This window comes from Zea mays, chromosome 4 (assembly GCF_902167145.1).
Source record: "Zea mays cultivar B73 chromosome 4, Zm-B73-REFERENCE-NAM-5.0, whole genome shotgun sequence".
NCBI lineage: Eukaryota > Viridiplantae > Streptophyta > Magnoliopsida > Poales > Poaceae > Zea > Zea mays.
The window spans coordinates 163,389,297-163,397,266 of record NC_050099.1 but is presented as its reverse complement, the minus strand read 5'-3'; positions in this window follow the sequence as shown (position 1 = coordinate 163,397,266).

The following is a 7,970-nucleotide window of genomic DNA, read 5'->3' as shown; positions in this document are numbered from 1 at the left end:
TCAAGGGGGAGATGCAAATGATGAAGACAAGGAGGATGAAGAACAAAGGCCGCCACACCCAAGAGTCCATCAAGCAATCCAACGAGATCACCCCGTCGACACCATCCTTGGCGACATTCATAAGGGGGTAACCACTCGATCTCGTATTGCACATTTTTGTGAGCATTACTCTTTTGTTTCCTCTATTGAGCCACACAGGGTAGAGGAAGCACTTCAAGATTCGGATTGGGTGATGGCGATGCAAGAGGAGCTCAACAACTTCACGAGGAACGAGGTATGGCATTTAGTTCCATGTCCTAACCAAAATGTTGTAGGAACCAAGTGGGTCTTCCGCAACAAACAAGACGAGCATGGTGTGGTGACAAGGAACAAAGCTCGACTCGTGGCCAAGGGGTATTCACAAGTCGAAGGTTTGGATTTTGGTGAAACCTATGCACCCGTAGCTAGGCTTGAGTCAATTCGCATATTATTAGCCTATGCTACTTACCATGGCTTCAAGCTTTACCAAATGGACGTGAAGAGTGCCTTCCTCAATGGACCAATCAAGGAAGAGGTCTATGTTGAGCAACCTCCCGGCTTTGAAGACAGTGAGTATCCTAACCATGTTTATAGGCTCTCTAAGGCGCTTTATGGGCTCAAGCAAGCCCCAAGAGCATGGTATGAATGCCTAAGAGATTTCCTTATTGCAAATGGCTTCAAAGTCGGCAAGGCCGATCCTACTTTATTCACTAAAACTCTTGACAGTGATTTGTTTGTATGCCAAATTTATGTTGATGATATCATATTTGGGTCTACTAACGAATCTACATGTGAAGAATTTAGTAGGATCATGACACAAAAATTCGAGATGTCTATGATGGGGGAGTTGAAGTATTTTCTAGGATTTCAAGTCAAGCAACTCCAAGAGGGCACCTTCATTAGCCAAACGAAGTACACTCAAGACATTCTAACCAAGTTTGGAATGAAGGATGCCAAGCCCATCAAGACACCCATGGGAACCAATGGGCATCTCGACCTCGACACAGGAGGTAAATCCGTCGATCAAAAGGTATACCGGTCGATGATTGGTTCATTGCTTTATTTATGTGCATCTCGACCGGACATTATGCTTTCAGTTTGCATGTGTGCAAGATTCCAATCCGACCCTAAGGAATCCCACCTTACGGCCGTAAAACGAATCTTGAGATATTTGACTTATACACCTAAGTTTGGGCTTTGGTACCCTCGGGGATCCACATTTGATTTGATTGGTTATTCGGATGCCGATTGGGCGGGGTGTAAGATTAATAGAAAGAGCACATTGGGGACTTGCCAGTTCTTGGGGAGATCCTTGGTGTCTTGGGCTTCAAAGAAGCAAAATTCAGTAGCTCTTTCTACCGCCGAAGCCGAGTATATTGCCGCAGGCCACTGTTGCGCGCAATTACTTTGGATGAGGCAAACCCTGCGGGACTACGGTTACAAATTAACCAAAGTTCCTTTGCTATGTGATAATGAGAGTGCAATCAAAATGGCGGATAATCCCGTCGAGCATAGCCGCACTAAACACATAGCCATTCGGTATCATTTTCTTCGGGATCACCAACAAAAGGGGGATATCGAGATTTCATACATTAACACTAAAGATCAATTAGCCGATATCTTTACCAAGCCACTTGATGAACAAACTTTTACCAAACTTAGGCATGAGCTCAATATTCTTGATTCCAGGAACTTCTTTTGTTAATTTGCACACATAGCTCATAAGTATACCTTTGATCATATCTCTTTTATATATGCTATTACTAATGCGTTTTCAAGTATATTTCAAACCAAGTCATAGGTATATTGAAAGGGAATTGGAGTCTTCGGCGAAGACAAAGGCTTCCACTCCACTCTACTACTCATCCTTCGCCATCGCTCCGCATCACTCTCCATCTTTGGTATAATCTTCACTCATATGTTTTATTTGCCAAAGGGGAGAAAGTAGTTAGGTAAGGGCCTATATTTCATTCCGAGTATGCGTTTTTGGCGATTCATGCCAAAGGGGGAGAAAGTATTGGCCCAAAGCAAAAGGACCGCACCACCACCCTAATTTTAAAATTAATGGTTTTCAAATTGGAAAATTTCAAATTGGTATCTCTTTGTTCTAAAGGGGGAGCAAGTAGTATTTTCAAAACTTGATATCTCAAAAACCTCTTGAACACTAAGAGGAGAATTTATTTGAGGGGGAGTTTTGTTTAGTCAAAGGAAAAGCATTTGAAACAGGGGGAGAAAATTTCAAAACTTGAAAATGCTTCGCAAAATCTTATTCATTTACCTTTGACTGTTTGCAAAAGAACTTTGAAAAGGATTTACAAAAATAATTTGCAAAAACAAAACATGTGGTGCAAGCGTGGTCCAAAATGTTAATAATAAAGAAACAATCCATGCACATCTAGTAAGTAACATTTATTGGCTCAATTCCAAGCAACCTTTGCACTTACATTATGCAAACTAGTTCAATTATGCACTTTTATATTTGCTTTGGTTTGTGTTGGCATCAATCACCAAAAAGGGGGAGATTGAAAGGGAATTAGGCTTACACCTAGTTCCTAAATAATTTTGGTGGTTGAATTGCCCAACACAAATATTTAAGACTAACTAGTTTGCTCTAGTGCATAAGTTATACAGGTGCCAAAGGTTCACACTTAGCCAATAAAAAGATCAAGTATTGGGTTCAAACAAAGGAGCAAGGGACAACCGAAGGTACCTCTGGTCTGGCGCACCGGACTGTCCGGTGTGCCACCGGACATGTCCGGTGCACCAGAGGACTCCAATTCCAAACTCGTCACCTTCAAGAAATTCCAGAGGCAACTCCGCTATAATTCACCGGACTGTCCGGTGTACACCGGACATGTCCGGTGCTCCAAGGAAGAGCAGCCTCCGGAACTCGCCAGCCTCGGGAATTCATTTCAACTTCTCCGCTATAATTCACCGGACTGTCCGGTGTACACCGGACTGTCCGGTGTAACAGCGGGACAACGGCTATTTCGGCGCCAACGGCTACCTGCGACGCATTAAATGCGCGTGCTGCGCGCGCAGAAGTCAGGCACGCCCATGCTGGCGCACCGGACAATCTACAGTGCATGTCCGGTGCGCCACCGGACATTCAGGCGGGCCCAGAAGACAGAGCTCCAACGGTCGAACCCAACGGCTTTTGGTGACGTGGCTGTCGCACCGGACATGTCCGGTGCGCCATCGAACAGACAGCCTCACCAAACGGCTAGTTTGGTGGTTGGGGCTATAAATACCCCCAACCACCCACCATTCATGGCATCCAAGTTTTCCACTTCCCAACTACTTACAAGAGCTCTAGCATTCAATTCTAGACACACCAAAGAGATCAAATCCTCTCCAAATTCCACACAACGCCCTAGTGAATTAGTGAGAGAGATTTGCTTGTGTTCTTTCGAGCTCTTGCGCTTGGATTGCTTTCTTCTTTCTTGATTCTTTCATTGCGATCAAACTCACTTGTAATTGAGGCAAGAGACACCAAACTTGTGGTGGTCCTTGTGGGAACTTTGTGTTCCAAGTGATTGAGAAGAGAAAGCTCACTCGGTCCGAGAGACCGTTTGAGAGAGGGTAAGGGTTGAAAGAGACCCGGCCTTTGTGGCCTCCTCAACGGGGAGTAGGTTTGAGAGAACCGAACCTCGGTAAAACAAATCTGCGTGTCTCACTTCATTATTCGCTTGCGATTTGTTTTGCACCCTCTCTCGCGGAATCTATTATATTTCTAACGCCAACCCGACTTGTAGTTGTGATTATTTTTGAGAATTTCAGTTTCGCCCTATTCACCCCCCCTCTAGGCGACTTTCAATATGTATAGGCAAGAATAGGTTCTAAACCCACAGCAAGCTAGCAGGACCAAAAAAAATTCGGCAGCATGACCTCGCTGCCACTAAACAATATAAGAATGAACCACATATACCACGTACATATGTCTTTCCTAAACGACATAAACCACATATAATACTAATCAACAAACACATATATAATTAATCAACAAACACATATATATAAACCACTAATACATTAATAAACCACATATTATACAATAAAATATGGCCAAAAATACACCATATAATTTCAAAAATATACTAAACAATAGTATTAATCAAACGCACTAATCAACAAACACAATTACAACGATATACTAATTTCGGCGGCAATTAAATAAAAGGTCGTCGAAAATAAGAAATAAAATAGACAAAAACAATACCTTAATGGAGTCGAGGTCGATCCTAACGTCCGGGCTTGCGTGCGGCGCGTCGGCGAGGCACTAGCGGCGTGGCTGTGAGCGGCGCGGGCAGCGCGGCTTGGCTGTTGGCGGGCCGGCGGCGCTGCCGTGCGGCCGGACGTCCACACGACGCGGCGGGGGCGGACGGCGGGGGTCCACGGCGCGGCGGGGGTGGCCGGCGAGGGCGAACCGCGGGTGGCTGGCGGGGGCGGACGGCGGTTGGCGGCCGTCCACGGCGCGGCGGGGGCGGCGGCCGACGAGGGCGGACCGCGAGCGCGCGCTCGGGCGGCCGGCGCCGGAGGCCGACGGCGGGGGCTTGGGCGGTCGGCCGGCGGGGGCCGAGGGCGGGGGCGGCCGGCCGGCGTCCACGGCGCGGCGGCCGGCGAGGGGCGATAATCGGGAGCGCGCGCGGCAGGGGCTGGCGGCGACGGCGGCGGACGAACGGCTAGCAGCGCGCGCGGGATTGAGAGAGAGAAAGACAGAGAACAGAGGGAGGACGCGGTTTTTAATGTTTAATTTTCGGCGGCCGAGACAGGTGGCCGCCGAAATTAGGGCTATTTTCGGCGGCTACCTCATAGGCCACCGAAATTAGGGCTATTTTCGGCGGCTACCTCATAGGCCGCCGAAATTAGTACTATTTTCGGCGGCAGGCGCGGGCCGCCGAAAATAACTTCTAATCTTCGGCGGCCAGGGTACAGCCGCCGAAAATAGCACTGGCCGCCGAAAATGATCTACAGTGTTGTTGTGAACGGCACCCAGTTCACTGGCAGAAAGTTCCTGGACTTCTGCGAGGATCACCACATCCGGGTAAACTGGGCCGTCGTGGCTCACCCCATGATGAATGGGCAAGTAGAGCGTGCCAACGACATGATTCTACAAGGACTCAAGCCTCGGATCTACAACGACCTCAACAAGTTCGGCAAGCGATGGATGAAGGAACTCCCCTCGGTGGTCTGGAGTCTGAGGACAACGCCGAGCCGAGCCACGGGCTTCACGCCGTTCTTTCTAGTCTATGGGGCCGAGGCCATCTTGCCCACAGACTTAGAATACGGTTCCCCAAGGACGAGGGCCTACGCCGACCAAAGCAACCAAGCTAATCGAGAAGACTCGCTGGACCAGCTGGAAGAGGCTCGGGACATGGCCTTACTACACTCGACGTGGTACCAGCAGTCCCTGCGACGCTACCACGCCCGAGGGGTTCGGTCCCGAGACCTCCAGGTGGGCGACCTGGTGCTTCGGCTGTGACAAGACGCCCGAGGGCGGCACAAGCTCACGCCTCCCTGGGAAGGGTCGTTCGTCATCGCCAAAGTTCTAAAGCCCGGAACATACAAGCTGGCCAACAGTCAAGGCGAGGTCTACAGCAACGCTTGGAACATCCAACAGCTACGTCGCTTCTACCCTTAAGATGCTTTCAAGTTGTTCGTATGCCTCGTTCCCACACAAAGTTTAGTCATCAAGGAAGGGTCACCCTTGCCTCGGCAAAGCCCGACCCTCCCTCGGGGGCTAAAAGGGGGGAACCCCCTCTGCGTCGAAATTTTCCTCAAAAAAAGATCTTTTCTGCCAGAATGTCTTTCGTGCTTTTCGACTACTTCGAAAGTGGATCCTGAAAACGACGGAGTACATGTAAGCAGCCAAGGCTGACCGAGCCGAGGGACTCCTACGCCTCCGGGATACGGATACCTCACTCATCACCTTCTGTGATAAGTAACTCGCGTTCGGATAGGTGATTCCGCGGACCGAACAAGTCTTCACGCTCGAGAGCTCCTCTGCCGAAACGATTCTTCGGGCCTTCTCGACTGCGTCGGTGACAGAACCCTATGGACGGGTAAGAGTGCGCGTAAGCGGCAAGGCCGACCGAGCCGAGGGATTCCTACGCCTCCGGGATACGGATACCTCACTCATCGCCTTCCGTGAAAAGCAACTCTCGCTCGCACAAACAATTCTGTTACCGACAAACAAGTCCAGATACTCGAAACAAGAGGAAAAGAAACGCAGCTTTACAACACGACGATGGTGTGTTTGGGCCTCGGCGGCCACAGAAAACATACACACACTACAAGATAATCCGATCCTGCAGGCTCGGATCTTGACAGTTGAAGGGAGCAGCAGCACCCTCGGCGTCAACTACACCTTCAGCGAGGTCCGACCTAGCCTCGGACGGTGAAGCAGTCGGAGAATCTCCACTCTGAAGGACGACATCATCACCACGCCCAGGCCATCGCCGCTAGGGTCTTCTCCAGGAATCCAGCTCGAGCAGACGGCTTGGCCGGTCACCCCGAGGCCTCGGCCAGCTGTCCCCCGAAGACATCAACCCGGCTCGAGGCCTCGGCAACTCAATTCCGGCGTCGGTCCCGCCAGTGGACGACCCGGCCAGGCTCTGGCCGACCAAGTCTCCTTTTCGAGCCAACTCTGCCTCTGTTCGAGCTGACACCGCTACCCCCGGCTTCGGCTCATCGAAGAGCGACCGAGGGGTTCCTTTAACTAAGCAAGAGAAGCCTCGGACAGCAAGGCCGACCGAGCCGAGGGACTCCTACGCCTCCGGGATACGGATACCTCACTCGTCACCTTTGCACGGGGCGACTCACGCTTGGTGAAGCGGTTCTGTTAGCCGACAGACGAGTCTTAGTGCTCGAAATGAGGAAAAAACACGGCTCCGTGCCAAAAATACACACATGTTCAGGCCCCGACAGCCACAATGAACAAAAAGACCGGCATTCAAGGTGCCATTACAAACGGAACCCCGGTTCCACCTCCGCAGGTACGAACAACCCCACACGATTGGGGGGCCTGCGGAGCAACAGAAGACCGACGAACGGCTCGCCGTCGCCCGCTCCAGCAGCGGCGACGACGACGGCTTCTGCTCCGGGGGGCCGAACAGCAGCAGCGATGACCTCAGGGCGGATGCTGCTGCCATGAGGCCCTCGCCCATGCCCTCACTCGAGAGGCAAGGACGGGCAGAAGGCCGTAGAGTTGGAGGTCAGTCCGTGGGCGGCACTGGCTATCTCGTCGGCAGAGGAACCTCTTCCAGCTGCCGTGGCGGAAGGCGGCGCCGGGAGCGGCTCCGAAGCCACTCGGGTCAGAGAGCCAGGCACGCGCAGCTGCCAGCGCCACGAACGGCGAACGCCCTTCCCCCCAATCAATGAGGGAAGGAGCGGGCTGCCGCCCGCACAGGGACCGACCCCAACTCGGCACACTCCCCTCCCCAGCACTGATGATGAAAATCCTTGAAGCTGAGGGAGGGGCAGAGGCCGCAGCCCGACTTGCTTTTCCCCGCCATCGAACTGGAGGTCACCGTCTTGGGTGACCACCGGCGAGGGGGTGCAGCCGGGCTGCATGATGAAAATCCTTGAAGCCAAACGACGGCTGAAAGGTACCAACTTCCACGGAGTTGCGTTCCTCCAACGACAAGGCGGGAGGATTGCGGGTGTCCCCCATCCGGGGGCTCGGAAGGTGAAAGACACGATGCATAAGGGAGCGTGAAGACATGGTCGCCTTTCAAGGGGGTCACCCTCCTTTTAAAGGCGACTCTCCCTACTTGCGTCCCCAGTCGTCGTGGGCTGAGTCTTCTCCAACACGCTCCAAGGTCCTCCCTCTATGGCACGGGGGCTGGATCCCACGCGTCATGCAAGCTGGCCCAGAGCAGAAGAAGCCAAACCGCCGCGCGCAGTGCATGTAACTGCCCAGCGGTTACGAGCACTCCTCCACTTTCGCCCAG